The sequence below is a fragment of the Gekko japonicus genome, unplaced genomic scaffold, assembly GCF_001447785.1.
Source record: "Gekko japonicus isolate JY-2015 unplaced genomic scaffold, Gekko_japonicus_V1.1 scaffold65, whole genome shotgun sequence".
In the NCBI taxonomy this organism is placed as follows: Eukaryota; Metazoa; Chordata; class Lepidosauria; order Squamata; family Gekkonidae; genus Gekko; species Gekko japonicus.
The window spans coordinates 143,609-160,475 of record NW_015165832.1 but is presented as its reverse complement, the minus strand read 5'-3'; the positions used below and the strand labels follow the sequence as shown (position 1 = coordinate 160,475).

General features: G+C 43.5%; 1 protein-coding gene across 2 annotated transcripts in view; it reads left to right on the top strand.

Moving 5' to 3' along the window:
• EHF (ets homologous factor) overlaps window positions 1-16,867 on the top strand; it is a 71,550-nt gene that overhangs the window by 15,099 nt on the left and 39,584 nt on the right. The window contains exon 1 of one of the 2 annotated variants that reach the window (XM_015410868.1): window positions 10,818-10,876. The exons of the other annotated variant lie outside the window; for it this stretch is intronic. The gene's annotated coding sequence lies outside the window, so the exon portion shown is untranslated. Of the gene's footprint in view, window positions 1-10,817; window positions 10,877-16,867 lie in introns of those variants that run through there. 2 annotated transcript variants of the gene reach the window in all.

The following is a 16,867-nucleotide window of genomic DNA, read 5'->3' as shown; positions in this document are numbered from 1 at the left end:
CAACTACTGGAGAATGGACCTTGTAGTCACACTGAGAATTGACTTTAAATTATGGCAGTGAAACATTCAGTGAGGTCTTAAAACCTTATTATGTTTTAAGTCTTTTATTAGTAAAGGTAAAGGTTTCCGTTGCTCAAAAGCCAGTTGAATCCGATTCTAGAGTGTGGTGCTGATCTCCATTTCCAAGCCAAAGAGCCAGCACTGTCTGAAGACATTTCTGTGGTCATGTGGTTGGCATGACTAGATGCTGAGGTGCACGGAATGCTGTTACCTTCCCACTGAAGCAGTACCTATTTATCTACTTGCAATTTCTTGCTTTTGAACTGCTAGGGTGGCAGGAGCTGGGGCCAGAGACGGGACCTCACTCTGTCACGCGGTACTGTGGACTCGAACTGCCGAACTATAGATCTTCTGGTCTGCAGCTAAGCATCTTAACCACTGAGCCACTGCGGCCTCAAGTTTTTTATTAGGAAAACACAACATATTCTCTAAGAAATGGATGAAAACAAAACAGCATTGCGGTTTGCCCATATCTGAAATATTTTCATCTTTTAAAAATACGTTAGAGTGGACATTATAAACAGTTGTTTCTGCCTCTCTCAAGACCTAACCAGACATTTTCATCTATATGATTATCAGTTAACCTGTAAATGTTATGTGTGTCTGGTTAGACCCAAGGAATCAGACAACCCTCCTCACTCCTCACTTCTTTTTTCAGACCATGATCATCAGGGTCCCACATCTGGCAGATGTCAGCATTGTTACCTCCCCCCAAAAAAACATGTGAATAGTACAACATGGGGGATTAGCTTGCATATTTGTGCAAGGTGCAGAAAACTGGGATCTTTTACCTAAAGTGGCTGTGAGTAGTACGTTTTCAGTAGGAAAAGGATGACAGAGACCTAATTTTAAAAGGAACATGAAGTTTATTCAGGGAGTTGGCACAATAGTGTATATGGAGGGAGTAGCCCTAAGCAAATACTAAACCAAAACACAGACTCATTCCTTATCCTAATTAACATAGCAACAACCACCAAATATTCAGTGGAGCTACTTCAACCTGGAGCAGGAGTTAACTCGTTGAGCTAAAGGTATACGTGTGATTTGGAAAATAAGGGGAGGTGTAGATCGAGAGGGAGAGCAAAGATTACCTGTCCTATTCTGTGAAGAAATCAGATGGAAGAAGGATGGATCCAGGAGTCTGTTACAGTTCCATTGGTATCCAGGATCAGACTCTAATTACTGGCTCTAAAGCCAGGCCAGTTATACTGTTTTTGGTCCATAGCACAGAATGGATTCTTTTCAGGAAACATAAGGTTACAACAGAAGATAATGGAATACTTGAGAGTTGGGCACCTTATCAGGAGAAAATGATAGAACGGACTAAATGGCACCAGGGAAGGGCACCAGGAAGCTCTTGATTGAATTATAATTCAGGATTACAAGGCTGTTGACATGAAGATGAGTCATATATCTGGTGGGAGTTTGGGGGGAAATGGGAATATTTGAATCCGAGGTTCCAGATTGTCACAGGGCACTTAACTTTCGAATTGTGTTAATGGTCAGTGATTGCATATCATGTAAAAGACAATTCAGGAAGAGGCTTCTTTGTCTTCTAGCCTGGCATGGCTTAATTGCTGTTGTACTGTTGGCACTCCCTGATTTTTCCCAGAGAGGCCTCCTTGGAGGCATTGGCTGTGGTCATCCTAAGATCCTCAGCTGTGTTCACTGCTGCAAGGTTTTCTGTGAGACCTCATAGGACTTGCTCACTGTGTTACTTGTGCAGTACGTACAGTCAGGCTGGGAGGGAGGGCTGTGCAGGTGAAGGGGAGGGAGGCTGGCAACAACATCCCTTCTCTGATCACTCCTACTCTATATTGACCTGTCACCACTCCCTTGCTAGCTTCCTCCTCCTAAAGAACCAGAGAGCAAGTGAGAACTAGCAGCATCTGTCATGTTTCAGCTGCTTCACGGATGCTGCTGATTAGATGAAGACCACATGGAATCTCTCATGAGGGGCTCTGTGGAGGGTCTTCGGCCAATCAAAGACACTGATTCATTCTCAGGTAGGGTTGCCAACCCCAGTTGGGGCCCGAAGTTTTCCTGGAATTACAACTGATCTCCAGACTACAGAGATCAGTTCCCCTGGAGAAAATGGCTTGTTTCAGAAGGTGGACCTTATGATAGTATACCCCACTGAGGACCCTCACCTCCCCAACCCTGTACTTTGCAAACTCCACCCCCAAATCTCCAGGAATTTTCTCAATTGGGGGTGGCAACCCTATAATCTCAGCCAATGGGTGGCACCATCATGCTAGCCATTTGCGGGCCCTGGAGGAAGAGGCAAACAGAAGCAAGGAACTAGCACCAGGCTGAGGTTTACTACAGGGAATCAGAACTTTTTGAACTACTTGAATTTTGCCCTGGTGACCAATGTTCCAAAGAAGGGGAGAACGGGAGGCTGTCTGTTATATGGGGAAGCTATTTTGTGGGAAACAAACACAGAAGAAAGGGTCTAACCCAGGGGTCATTTCGTAGAAAAAGAGCTAGGGGGACTTATTAGCATAACTCATTAGCATATGCCACACCCCCTGACATCGCCGGAAGTGTGTCCTCCCCACAGCCGGCGGCGACCTCCAGCGGGCACCAGCAGGGAGCTCCAGGCCCCGCCCTCCCGCACCTCACCCGGGGGGATGGCGTCCCCCCGCGTCCCCCCCCAAATGACCCCTGGTCTAACCTGATGTACAGGGCACTTCCAGGTAACATGTGATGGTGGTGGTGGAGGTGGTGGAGGTGGAAAGTGCCATCAAGTTGCAGCCGACTTATGGTGGCCCCATAGGGTTTTCAAGGCAAGAGAGAAACAGAGGTGGTTTGCCATTACCTGTCTCTGCATAGTGGCCCTAGTATTCTTTGGTGGTCTTCCATCCAAGCACTAACCAGGGCTGACCTTGTTTAGCTTCCAAGATCTGACAAGATCAGGGTAGCCTGGGCCATCCAGGACTTGGGGCAGTACACATGGAAAATGTTATGTCTAGTAGGGCCCACAGAGCAACTTCAGAAGTTAGTGATATGTGCAAATACAGGAAGCATGAATGGAGTATTTTCTGTATTTGTATATTTTGTTGGCATCCAAGGTCAGGGCTCACTCATCTTTTCATTGCATGTGATAGCTATATCAAGGGCACATGCTATTCTCTGTAACTGAGAGGCATGAGTCCCCACGTTAGATATTAATGATATTCCTGAATGCAGGAAGCATGACTCAGTCATGCTTCCTGTATATCCACATATTATTTAACATTTGAAACCAGCATCTCTTTCCCCTTCCCTCTCTCAAAACACTAAAATGAGGTCATTCAATAAAACTTAGAAGCAGCAGTGAACAAACACACATACATTGTAACTCCTTAATAATTTATAAGGAACCACCATATTTAGAGATAACTTATTTTGGTGTTGCAAAAAAGTTCCATTTAAATGCATAAAAACTGCTCTTATTGTGTATGCATGCATGCGTGTGCACGTGTGAGTGAGTGAGTGAGTGTGTGTGTGTGTATATATATATATTCAAAGAGCCATGCAACTGGTTCCCATGCCCAGGAGGGCTTTGGTTTGTGTTCCTTAAATAGCAGCCCTTTATGCTATGATACAAACCACTTAGAGCATAATATGGCACTGAGTTCTATTGTTTAATGAAACAAAAAAGTCAAATTCAGAATGTATCATGTGGGGGGGAATTCAATATATGGGGAAATGTTGACTTTTTGTTTCCTGTGCTGTAACTCCCATGGGAATCAGAATGATTTTAGGTTAGGATGTTAGACTGGCCATACCTCTTATACCTAACTATAACGGCTTTGGTTTGTGTTCCTTAAATAGCAGCCCTTTATGCTATGATACAAACCACTTAGAGCATAATATGGCACTGAGTTCTATTGTTTAATTAAACAAAAAAGTCAAATTCAGATTGTATCATGTGGGGGAGGGAATTCAATATATGGGGAAATGCTGACTTTTTGTTTCCTGTGCTGTAACTCTCATGGGAATCAGAATGATTTTAGGTTAAGATGTCAGAATGGCCATACCTCTTATACCTAACTATAACTCTGTTGTGGCCAGAGTCTTGACAGGAGTGGGTTATAGGGGTCATATCATTCCAGTCTTATTCCATCTACAGCGGCTCCCAATTTGCCTCCAGACTCAATTCAGGACTCTAGTACTGATCTTTAAAGCCCTGTGTGTAGGGCTGCCAAGTCCCCCCAGGGGGTGGAAAAAACCCCGCCCCAGAGGGAATTGGGCCCCGGGGGGAACCCTGCCCCAGTGTGCACATCACAGGGAAGTGACGTTATGATGCCGGGCACGCTGGGGGCGGGGCCACGGCCATACAAGGGAAAACTCTATGGTTTCTTCCCTGTGACGTGCATGTGGCGCGCCGGGATCCACACGGGAGTCCCCCACCGGCAAGGTAGGTGCCACTTGGCAACCCTGCCTGTGTGGCTTGGGGCCAACATAGGAACCATAGGAACCTTCTGCCATAGGAACCTATCTGTCCACTCCGGTCATCTTCAGAGGTTCTGCTTCAGGTGCCCTCGTCATCTGAGGCTAGATGGGTGGCAACCTGAAAAAGGGATTTTTCCGTTGTGGCACCAAAACTTTTGAACTCTTTGCCAGGCAGATCTGTCCGTCTGTCTTTATTGGGGTCTTCTACCGATGGGTGAAGAGCTTTTTGTTTTACTTAGCATACACCCAATAACAGTTATTGGCCATTCTCTCTGATTTTGCTGTTGTATTTTATGTATTTTATTGAGACATTTTATAATTTTAAATGCTATTTTTAATGTTCAGATGTTTTAATGTTTTCATATTCACCTCCTTGGGGACCCTAATCAGGTGGAATGGCAGCATTAAAATGTTTTAAATAAATGAATAAATTAAAATAAACAAACCATTAAGGTGCTCAGCAAGCAAGGGATCTGAATAGATTGTTAATCAAGTGTGCGTCTGGAAACTTTTGCTTTTCTGTAAAATGTAGAGAACAATTTATATTGTTGTGATTTCTATGTACAGGCAGAGTGCTTTAGATCCTGGCTCTTATGTTCTTAATAACAAATGCAACCAGGAAAGCGTGGTATACTGAATGACACTTGGAGAACTACAACTAAATGTAAAATTGACTTTTCTGTTATTAGATGCAACTTTGCATTTTTATGGCTTCCAAAATAGTTAGCTTTAAAACTAACTTGGATTAAGTAAATATTTTATAACATATTGTAATTACACAGTGTAATTATTTTCTCATATCATATAAAGACTTTGTAAAAATCAGGTTAGAAAATCTGACCCATTCAATATAATTATATCTGCAAATTTTTCGTAATAACTTTCACCAAAACACATAATTATTATTACACAACAACATAAAGTGCTCCAAATGAATCCATTCATTTGTGTGGTGTACCTTCAGAGAATTTTGATCAATCCAAATAGGTGACTTTATAGAGATATAGAGACAGTATTAATTAGAACTATTTCCTTGTGTCAAAACTAAAAGATACCTTTTGGATATTTAAAAGAGTCTGTCTCCATTCAGGTGGGTAGCCGTGCTGGTCTGAAGAAGTAGAATAATGGCCCCGGTCACATGGGAGGATTTGCCCCGCGAAACGGACAGGTTGAGGGCAGATTAAACTGGCACGATCAGATGCCAACATCTGGCAAGTGTCGCGCCCCCGCCCCCAACCCGTCCCTTCCGGCCGAAAACGTGGATTTAAAAGATACCAGCAAAACACTACTACCTACTTGGAAACGCACAGCACTGGCAGCTGTGTGATCGCCGACGCACCCGTATCCCATGGTATGTGAGGCCCTGCCTCACTGCGCATGTGCACAACTGTGCAGCTGCCTTACCTCGCTTTTCATCCCATCGCTTCCCCCTCGGCATGTGATCATGGTGGGGAGCAAATGCAGCTCAGCTCGGGGGATGTGTCTGATTCTGATGCCGCGCTTCAATTTGCTGTGCCTCTAAAAAGCCGCACTTCTGCCGCAGCTTTTCCCGCTAGTGTGACCGGGGCAAATGTATAAGCTCAGTTGAACCTTTAAGACAACACAGTTTTATTCACTGTATGAGCTTTTGTATGCATACACACTTCCTCAGATACAATGAAATGGCATTTACCAGTCCATACATATTGGTACCTCCATGCTTGAGAGAATACAAATGGAGTGTAACACAGGGTCTCAGTTAATTACTTTTTAGCATTTCATAATTAAGAATGATACATTTACACATCAGTCTCCAAGTCGGACATTAGTTATTTGCCTCTCTGTGTTTTTCCATGGATTTGAATCCAAACAAATGGTGATCAGGTGGACTTAACTTGTTATCTCTGTTTGGTCTTTGCATCTGTTCAGACATCTTCATTATGCTAAATGGTAACCATATAAACCAAGCTTGTTATTCCTGAATCTGATAAATATCTTCATTATGTTGCATGCTAATTTACTGCTCAACCTCTGCCTGTATGTATGGACTGGTACATTCCATTTCATTGTATCTGAGGAAATGTGCATGCACACAAAAGCTCATACAGTGAATAAAACTTTGTTGGTTCTAAAGGTGCCACTGGACTCATGCTTTGTTCTACCATCCATTGTAGCTCTGCCAGTGGGATGAGGGAGTAAAGCCAGGCAACAAGCCTCACACCGCTTGTACGTGCACGAGGCATGGAAATGTGCTTCTGCCTCAGCAGCAGTTGGAAGTGGTGCAGGAATGGGCTGAAACAGCATTCACTCTTAACTGCTGCCACACCCCCTGCTCCTCTTCCTTTGCTCCATTGCACCTGTGCAAAAGTACAGACACAATAGTGCTTTTGCCCCCCTGAAACTTGCCTTCTCCTCCATTTCCCCTTCCTTATTGCAGCTCTACCCATTTACAGATTGGGCACGATGACGTCTGGATGCCCCTATTTACTATGTGGGATTCCTGCTTCCCATGTGGGAAAGCCATTGTGAAGTTCCAGGGCAGCACTGATAAACCTCACAATGGCTGCTTCCAGATGGGGATTTCCCCCCACGTGGGCAGCAAGAATCCCCCACAGTAAACAGGAGCATCCAGATGACATTGTGCCCAACCTGTAAATGACTTGCCCTACTCCAGAAATGGGACAGTCAAAGGATGTTTGTGCTTATTCAATTTATTCATGATTTATTCATTATTAATATATTATTCGATGTATTCAATTTATCAATTATTATTTTTTCTTAATCAGTTTAAAAAATGACTGAAGGGTTTCATGTGCCATTCTCTCACACTCCCTAAAACATATTTTTTCCCTTTAATCTTCCCCATATTGAGAAATATGGGAGGCAAACACAATAGGCATGGTTTCAAATAAGTTCAGCCAGGGGTCATTTCCTGCAGGAGCGCACAGGAGCAGAGCTCTGGCAGTAAAGAGCCCAGGGGGTGGGCACATGCAACAAGCCACACCCCCTTCTCCCAGCGGCCCTCAGTCAGAGCAAGAAGCAGCCAGGTAAGCTGCAGAGCCCCCCCTCGGCCCCCCAGCCCAAAGCAGTCCAGTGGCACCTTTAAGACCAAGTTTTATTCAGGTACAAGCTCTCCCTCCTCTGCGAGGACAGGTCTGCACGTACCCCCCCAATAGCAAGCAATCCAAAACAGTCCAATGGAGCCTGAGAGGTGGGTGTTGCCTTCTGACACACTTCTGGTGATGTCAGGGGGGTGTGGCATATGCAAATACGTTATGTTAATGAGTTATGCTAATGAGCTCCTGCACCTCTTTTTCTACGACATGACCCCTGAGTTCAGCAAGGGCAATTTGTATTTGTACAGAGCCTGGTAGTTCCAACTGCTGACCTCAGAGTAAAACTCATCCTATTGCATAGGTGGCATTCTTTGCTGGTACTTGTTGTTAGCTACGTAGTGATGCCTAGGCAAGACTCTTAGTTGTGACTGACTGGTGCTTTTTGTGCCATTGTTTGCAAATCCCTGTGGAAGCCTGTGCTTGAATTCTAGAATGCTTTCAAAGTCCTCATTCTACTGCCACGTCCAGCACTTTCCTTCAAGAGTCTTCGCTTTATTGTTGTTCAAGGGCACCAGAACAAAGAAGGGGGTGCTTTCTTCCTTTCACAATTGGAGTAGCACTTGTGACTGTACATTTACCATAATATTCTGTTACCCTTCCTTACTCTTTCACACTTCAAGCACAGCACTGCTTCTAACAGGACTATTTACCAGACTTATATTGTCTTACCCAGATGTGCTTCTTCAGTTGTGGGTAAAACAAAAGTTCAGCCTCAAATACCAACTGTTGGAACTCATCTTCAGCAAGCTGTTGTGCAACTAGGCCTTGTAAAAAGCAGTGGCTATTCACGCTGACAAGTTAAACCCCCCATTTCCCAGGAAAAGTCACTAGAAACACTCTGACATCTAACTAGCTCCGGCTGTTGAGATAGATGCATTCTTTGCTAATATCCCAGTATATTAAAGCTTGGCCTGAGCTGTTATTGGAATTGAACAGCAGGTGAAATATTTTTTTTAAACAACAAAAATAACCACACTGCCAACTCAAACAAAAAGGTAGGGCTAATACCCTCTGGAAGGTATTGAGAAGATAACAGAAAGTCATGCCAACAACTGAATTAACGGCTCTATTTATGGTACGTTTTACCTTGACAACCTGCTTCCAGTGCTTTGACATATAAATGGTCCATTGTATTTTTGAGCAGCAGTTCCCATTTACAGTATTCTCAGGCAGAAGGGGGAGCGATTCCCTGTCGCAGCAATGGAGGAGCAGCATTTTAGGGTGGGAGATGCTTCCTTGTCCTTGTGAGCTGATAAGGAGGCAGATCTTCTTCCGTTGTACAAGAAAGGCACTGCTGATTTCATATTCAGATCATCTCTGCATATATGTTTTTTACAGAGGAAAATGAGAAAGAGCCTTGTGGCAAAGTCTAACAAAGTTATTGCTCCATACACTTGTATTAGTCAAAGCCTAGAATCAGATTCATGTCCTGTTACACTCAGTTGGAAGAAATTATGTACCCATGTTTGTGGCTAGACATGTTAAGAAAGCATGACTAAACACCAAGGCGCACGGAACGCTGTTACCTTCCCACCAAAGTGGTCCCTATTTATCTACTTGCAATTTCTTGCTTTCGAACTGCTAGGTTGGCAGGAGCTGGAACTAGAGATGGGAGCTCACTCCGTCATGCGGCACACTCGGGTCTCGAACTGCTGAACTACTGACCTTCCACAGCCTGCATTTCAGCGTCATAACCACTTGAGCCACCACAGCTCCTTTATTTATGTATAGGTTGTTATTAAAGAACAAGCAGCACAGGTCTCCTGGTAGTCAAAGGAAAAACCTGGCTGAGGTACACAAATTTAAGCTAGTTGTGGCTTCAGAGTGTAGTTTGACTTTTCTTTAATGCTTTCAGGCACAAACAGGCTTTTACTGACTAGCCTCTAGGTTGTATCCTCTCTCACACACAGGATTCCACCCACACCAGCCTGCCCTTTCCCAAGAGTTGGACTAAATGCTACAAGGTCTGCGCATTACCAGAGACGAGCCTAATGATCGGATACTTTATTCTCTCCCAGAGGCAGAGCTGAACCACTCTGCTGCACTACTAAGCAGTGGTACCCATGCTGTCTGCTGCTTAGCTGAGCCAGGCTTGAGCTTTCACTGCTCACCCCCCCCCCCACAGCAGACCTGAACTCTCTCCTCTGTCTTTCCCTCCAACATTCCATCCCTATTCTGAAAGTTGATTGGATGCTGAAGCAGCACTCTTATAGGCTCAGCTGAGTGGCTGCAAGAGATGGCGCCAACCACAAAATGGCCGCTACATGAGGTAGAGCCACACACACATAGGAGCTCAAGTGCAGGGGAGAGGAGGGGTAATTTTAAAAACATATAGCTGGAAAAAGGGGAGAGAGAGAGAATACAACCAACACTGTGGTGATGGCTGCTGCTGAAACAACATTATTTTAATGTGCACAGTCAATCACATCTCCAGTGACCTATCCAATGGCCAATCTTGCCCGCCAGGCAATAGCCCTGCCTGGCACCAGTAGGGTGGCATGGCATGGCAACCAGTGGGAGTCTTGGGGGTCATGTGCTAGGAACCACAGAGTTTCCAGTAATTTCTAGAAGGGACTGGCATGACTTTTGGGTTTTTCCTGGAAGTGACATCATGCCAGCAACTTTTAAAACCTTTTTTTTTCTTCCCCCAGCCACAAAAAGTAGCAGCAGGAAACAGCAGTTGAGGCAGGCAATTCCATGCCCCTGGTGGGAATCTGGGAACCCTAGGTCCCACACACTTTTAAAATACTCTTGGTAGGCACCAAGAAAGGGGTCAGTGGGTGCCATGACATCCATGATCACCATTTTGGAGACCCTTTACTAAGGAATTAGGGAAACTGTCAGAAGCACCTACTGGTACATTTTGCATGAACAGATTGAATTTGATCTTCCTGATTGTGTGGGAAGGATTCAGGGACATGTGAAGACCACTACCCGCAAACTGGACCTTTTTCTTTCTTGGGTTATTAAATCTTGCAGGGATGAATTAGCTGCTCAATTTGTCAAAATAGTGAACCCATATTTTGTGGAAGGGAATTTCCCAAGAGCAATGAAGGAAGCTGTTGTGAGGCCATTATTGAAAAGGCTGGGTTTGTCAAAGGAAGATGTCTATTTTTTCCATTCTTGGGCAAGATGATTGAGGGAGTAACTGCATGAGCAACTTCAGAGTTTCTTGTATGATTCAACAATGCTTAACCCTTTTCAATCTGATTTCAGATCTTGTTGGGAACTAAGACATTATTGGTTGTTCTGAAGGATTATTTGTCTGCAAGCAGATAGAGGTAATGCGACTTTGTTAACAGTCAGACATGTCAGTAGCATTGGATAGTGTGGACCATGAATTATTATTGAAATATTTGTAAAACAGATTTGGTGGTTACAGGCATGGCTTTCCTGTGGTTTATATTTTTATATCTTGGCCAAAGGTTCACAAAGAGTTTCCGGTGAAGAGACTGAGTAACTAGTTTGGGATCTAAAATATAGAGTTCCTCAGGGCTCTGTCCAATGATCTTTAAATATTTGTTTCAAGATACTGGATGAGATCACCTAAATTTTTGAGTTGGTTGCCATTCATATGTTGGTGACAGCTGTAATGGTCAGTGAACAGTTAATGCTTTAACCGGTTCTGAGAACCTTGAGTTGCAGGGGATTCAAATAGAATTCCACAGTTAAGAGCGGCAGTTAAGAGTGACAGTTAGTTCAGCTAAGTCGAGTTAAGCAGAGTGAAAGGACCAAGGAGGATCCTGAATAGGGAAGTGTGACAAGTAGTCCTTCCCTGAAGGAAAGAGCTCCTATTAAATGGGGCTGATCCCTGTCAAGTGGTAAATTGGAACTTGTGTGTATGTTCCTGCTTTCACAAACTGTTTTGAGACAGATGCTTATGCCTGTTTTTTTAAGCAGTGACTGCCAAAAGTCCTCTCTCCCCAATTTTAAATACCTGTCTGTATAGCAAAACAGCAACTTTATCTGTGGTATATAGTTAATACAGTTACCTCATTCCTATTCCCTGTTCACCTTCCAAGATTAAACCTTATACGTACCTGTCCATTTCCCCATAGAAGTGAAATAAAGCAGTTTGTTTGCTTTTGTGACACAAATTCCCCTCAAGGGTTAATGTGGATGGTGATGGGCTCGTTCCACTCTGTGTTACTAATAGACCTCTTGGCCTACATGGCCTTTATCATCCTCAAGGCCAGAGTTTGAACTGTTGTTATGGTTGCCAGCCTCCAGGAGGGGCCTGGAGATATCCCGCTTTTACAATTGATCTCCAGCTGACAGAGATTAGCTCCCCTGGAGAAAATGGCTGCTTTGAAGGGTGGACTTTATGGCATTGTACCATGCTGAGGCCCCTCCCCAAACCGCTCCCTCTCCTGGATCCACCCCCAAAGTCTCCAGGTATTTTCCAACCCAGACCTGGCAACCCTAACTTTTGTAATTAGCTTCTCATGAGAATCTGCAGTTACAAGATGGGGATGGGGTCAGAAATAGTGAGGTAATTTTCTACAGGATTCTAGCAAGACTGTATGCTGCTTGGGTGTCACCACTGCCTGACATTGCTTGGCCAAAAAAATATAATTGAGCTAAGAATCTGGAGGAAAAAAGCTGACTTGGATTCTGATGGACTAAAGGCCTGAACTATGTGATGCTTGAATTTGCAAATTACCAGTAATGTAGAGAACGCCTGAGCTATGGCCTTTTGACTCTTGGATTTAAGGTTTGTGCCATCTAATGCCAGTCCTGCAAATATCGTTAAGCTAGTTTTCTTGTTTTTCTGCTGCATGATTCTGAGGTAATGTGTTGCTTGTAGATGGAATCTTTATTTGACAGAAATTAAATAACATTTTATAACCTCCCTTTTAAAAAAATTAAAGAAATGTCTGATCACTTGTGTACAGCAGCTCTGGGTTCATTCTAGGAATCCTTGACAGTTTTGAATTACTATCACCCTCTCTGGTGCTATAATCTAACATATACAAATGGAGGGTTTTTCAGTTCCTCAGTTCCCTGGGCTGGGTCAGCATATATACATAAACAACTGTATGGGACAGATAGTGAAATAAAGGTCAAAAAAAGGTACTGCTCAGCCAAGAGAAAGAAAAACGGAAGTTGGGGGGGGATATTATAACAGCCAACTTTACATATCATTTACAAAGCTTCCAGAATCAGTTGTCTTGGTCCTGAATCAGTTTCTGAAGGATGTTGTCAAGTGAATGAGGATGGACAAGCTCAAACTAAACCATATAAAATGAGGGTGATGCTGGTAGGGAACTCTGATGTCCTGGATGTCATTTACCTACCAGTATTAGATGGTGCTCAGATTTTATAGCTGATCAATGGAAGAGTTTTGGAATACTTCTGGACCCAGCAGGGTTGATGGAAAACTAGGATGGAACTGTCTTTCTTTGGTTTTCGTCTTACTCAAAAATTGTCTTCCTACTAGTTGCCACAGACCTAGCCCATACCAGTCATTGTGTCTGTAACCTCTCAACTAGAGCTGTGGTCAGATGTGCAGCTCAATCCACTGTTGCCCCACCTCTGATTGATCCAAGTTATAAAATTAATTATCAGACTCACCCCTTTTAGCACTCTTGAAAGTGCTTTTACCCTGTCATTCATTGATCAGACATATCAAGGGTTTTTTTTGCCATCAACCATTTTTTTTAAAGTTTGTCCTTTGAGCATGCCCACAAGTGCTGATGTGCCTGCTGGGATATGTAGTTCATGGGGCCATAGGCCGTTTTTTAAAAAAGTTTGTCCTCTGACTATTTCTCCCATTAAAAATATAAATCCTCACACAGAAAGATTTGCAGTTTTACAAATGAAGGACTCTTTAGTTTGACTCAGTCGACTTTTATTCATTTGTATGCTACTAAATGTGCCTTGACGTCTAGTCATGCCGGCCACATGACCACAGAAATGTCTTTGAACAGTGCTGGCTCTTCAGCTTGGAAATGGAGATGAGCACTGAATCCCTAGAATCTAATTTGACTGGCTTTCAAGCAAGGGAAACCTTTACCTTTACCTAAATATCTCTTACAATCCATCACAAACTAATTAGATGCACCATACAATTGCAGAAGAAATGTGAACTCTCTTTCTGGAAACTGAGCACCCCATCTTTTCCAGAGCTTTCAGATTATTTAAAATTCTTAACTATTCCAACATTTCATAGTCTTTTCTTTCTTGTCAGACAAAATGCCTTACTCCTATTGAATTATTTGGCGGATTCTCAGTCCGATTGAACAGAGTTTCTGCTTATGCGGAAAGGAGAAGTTGTAATTTATATTCTACTGTAAAATCTTCTTTTATTTCTACACTGATTCCATACTTTCTGGTATGTTCACACGATTACCATTTATTATATTTGCTATCTGGCAAATATAAGGCTGTTACCCTATCTATAGTGCATTATTTACCAGCTGCCTTGAAAAGTCATCCAAAGGTATAATTAATTTATACCTAAATGCTTATTTGCATGCAGGTGCTCTTTTGCACTGGAACTGGATTGCCAAACTAGTAAAAATATCTTTGTATATACTATGTTCTTCAAGGGCCTCAATCACACACAGCAACATAGATTCATCCCTAAGCTCATTATAAGATAGATATAAAAGCAGTGAATGCTAAATACATCTATCCAGTATGTTTATGTGCTAGCAGTAAAGAACAAAAAAGGACAAAAGAGATTCCCTGCCCCATCTGTGCAGCCTAAGCACAGTTAAAATGTTGTTTCTTGGGGCAGGAGGAGAAACACACCTCTGTGCATCCCCAGTGACAATACAATAGTTCTCACTAGGCTAACTTCTAGCTTAGAAAGATGTGCAAACTTTCACACTATACAGAGCAGGTATTTAGGCAGCATTCCAAAATAAGCAGACATTGCTTTCTGCTGATGTTTGATTTAAAGAGAAGCCACAAACACTAAGGGTTCTCTATTGTCTTTGATTTAAAGAGAAGGCAAGAATGACTAATCCATTCAGTTTTTTACCAGTCAGCAGTCCAGAAATTTCTCTTCAACATGAATGGGAAATTGCAGAAGGATGCTCCCCTGGGCAAGGCCAACTCAAGATTTTTTGGTGTCCCAAAATACATGTTATACGTGGAAATACATGTTATACGGAACTAAGGTAAATAGTGTTGTTAATAAAAATGAACATGATTTTTTCAGCACCTTAAAAACTAACTAGTTTTTATTCTAGCACTGAACAATTCACAAATGTTTGTGCTGGCAAAAACCTGTTAGATTTTCAGGTGCCACACAATTTAAGGTTGTGTTATTGTTTTAGTTGCAAAGAGGGAAGATATGTCTTTGGCATAGGGTTGATTCTCTTTGGAAGAAAGGGATGGAGGAGCAAACATCTGACAAGAACCTGGTTTACTCCAGCACCAAATTCACCTCAGATAGACTCACTCCTCCCTCAGCCTGTGTGTGTGTGTGTGTGTGTGTGTGTGAGGAACTTGGGGAAGGTTCTGCTCGAGTTACCTTCTTAGGCTTTGGAGCTGTTTCTGGGTGACATGCATTTGCCCCATTCATTCAATGCTAGCAGGTGAGTGAGGTTTTGTTGAAGGGAGGGACTGTGAGGATATTTAACCTGAAAAAAAATAGTGCTTCTTCAAACACACTTGTTAAAAATAAAATCTAAGGATTCTGGTGATCAAAAGGTAAGTTGATCAGGCTTTCCTTTTTGAAACCGCAACAATTTAGCACAGGGTCCATCTTATCGAGCTTCAGGTTCACTGAGAAAGAGAGAAGCCAGAGACTCTCAGTCTTCAAGAAAGCAAACCTGCAGCTTTATTGCAATACAATGCATTGCAAATCAGTTTGCTGAGATACACTCACGTGACCTAGGGCCTTGCCAGTGGAGGAGAAGGAGAAGAATTGGATTTATACCCCAACCTTCACTCAGAGTCTCAGAGTAGTTTACTATCACCTTCCTTTTCTTGCCCCACAACTGATACCCTGTGAGGTAGGTGGGGCTGAGAGAGCTTTGAGAGAAACTGCTCTTAAAAAACTGTGACTGACTCAAGGTCACCCAGCTGGCTGTTCTTGGAGGAGTGGGGAATCAAACCCGGTTCTCCAGATTAGAGTTCATTGCTCTTAACCACTAGACCAAACTGACTGGTCTGGAGAAATCTAACAAAGGAAATGTCTGTCCTGCCTCTAGCAGTCCTGATCTTCATACCCCTTCTCTCTGGGATTTGCAAGTATATCCTCACTCCATGGGGCAGTCATGGGGGACTTGTAATGTCCTCATAGAGTGAACTCATCTCCCATCTTTTAGCTTATGCAGCACCATTCCTTCCTGGGAACAGTGCTGACACCGAGACTCTTATGCCCTGCGTTCTGCATCTTCTCCCCCCCCAGGGGGGGGGTTCCCATCCCTTAACCAATTTGTAGATGACAGTTTCTCTTATCCTCACCTACTTTGTGGTGGTCAACTATTTCTGGGCCTTATGTCCCCTATTCAGGTCCCTTTCTCCAGCAGGCTTTCCCCTGAGCAAGGCAATTAATTAATTGATTTATCAGTTTCAAATTTGCTAATGCAACAATAATTGCTTGTGACACATCTTTCCCAGTCATAGTTTGGCATGAGCCCCCGATCTTGTGCTTTAGCCTTCCCACCCCCCAGCCGACTTGTCTGTTGTTTTGGCTTTTCAGATGGCAGATCTGGTTTGGACTAGAAGAACAGCCGTGTGCAAAAACAGCAAGCTTTTGCGATTTGTTTCAAGTGAGAAAGAAGTATATGATTTATAGGTTAAAAGTCTTTAATCTAAATTCTAATAAAAAAGGACCCCTAGATAGATTTCCTGTCTATCACATCTCCACCAGCCCATGCAAGAAAGAAGCCAGGCAGCATCTTGTCTTGTCCACAATCAATAGCAGCATGGGAGAGGGGAGGGAAGAAGGGAGAATTCTGCTTTCATTCCCCCTCCCTCATCTTTGCCAAGTAAGAGCACACCGCTTTTACCTGGTAGATAAAGAGGGCTTCCCAAGAGGCTGCAGGGTTGCCAGAGGAGAAGGCAGTGGGGGCAAAGATAGAGATGGTGGTATCTTCAGAGAAGTTGTAGCCAGCTGTCCTTCCAGCCTCTGTCACCTTCTTGCTCCCGTGGGAAGGATTTGGGAGGTGTTCTGGGGGTGGGCGGGGATGCCCCAAGCCCTGCCCCCAAGCATGACCACCTGCTCTGCCACTCCTCTCTCTCCACTTCTGCCAGATTTAAAGGGCTTCAGCTGATCTGCAGCGACCATGTGTCCCACTGATAAGCTGGAAGGC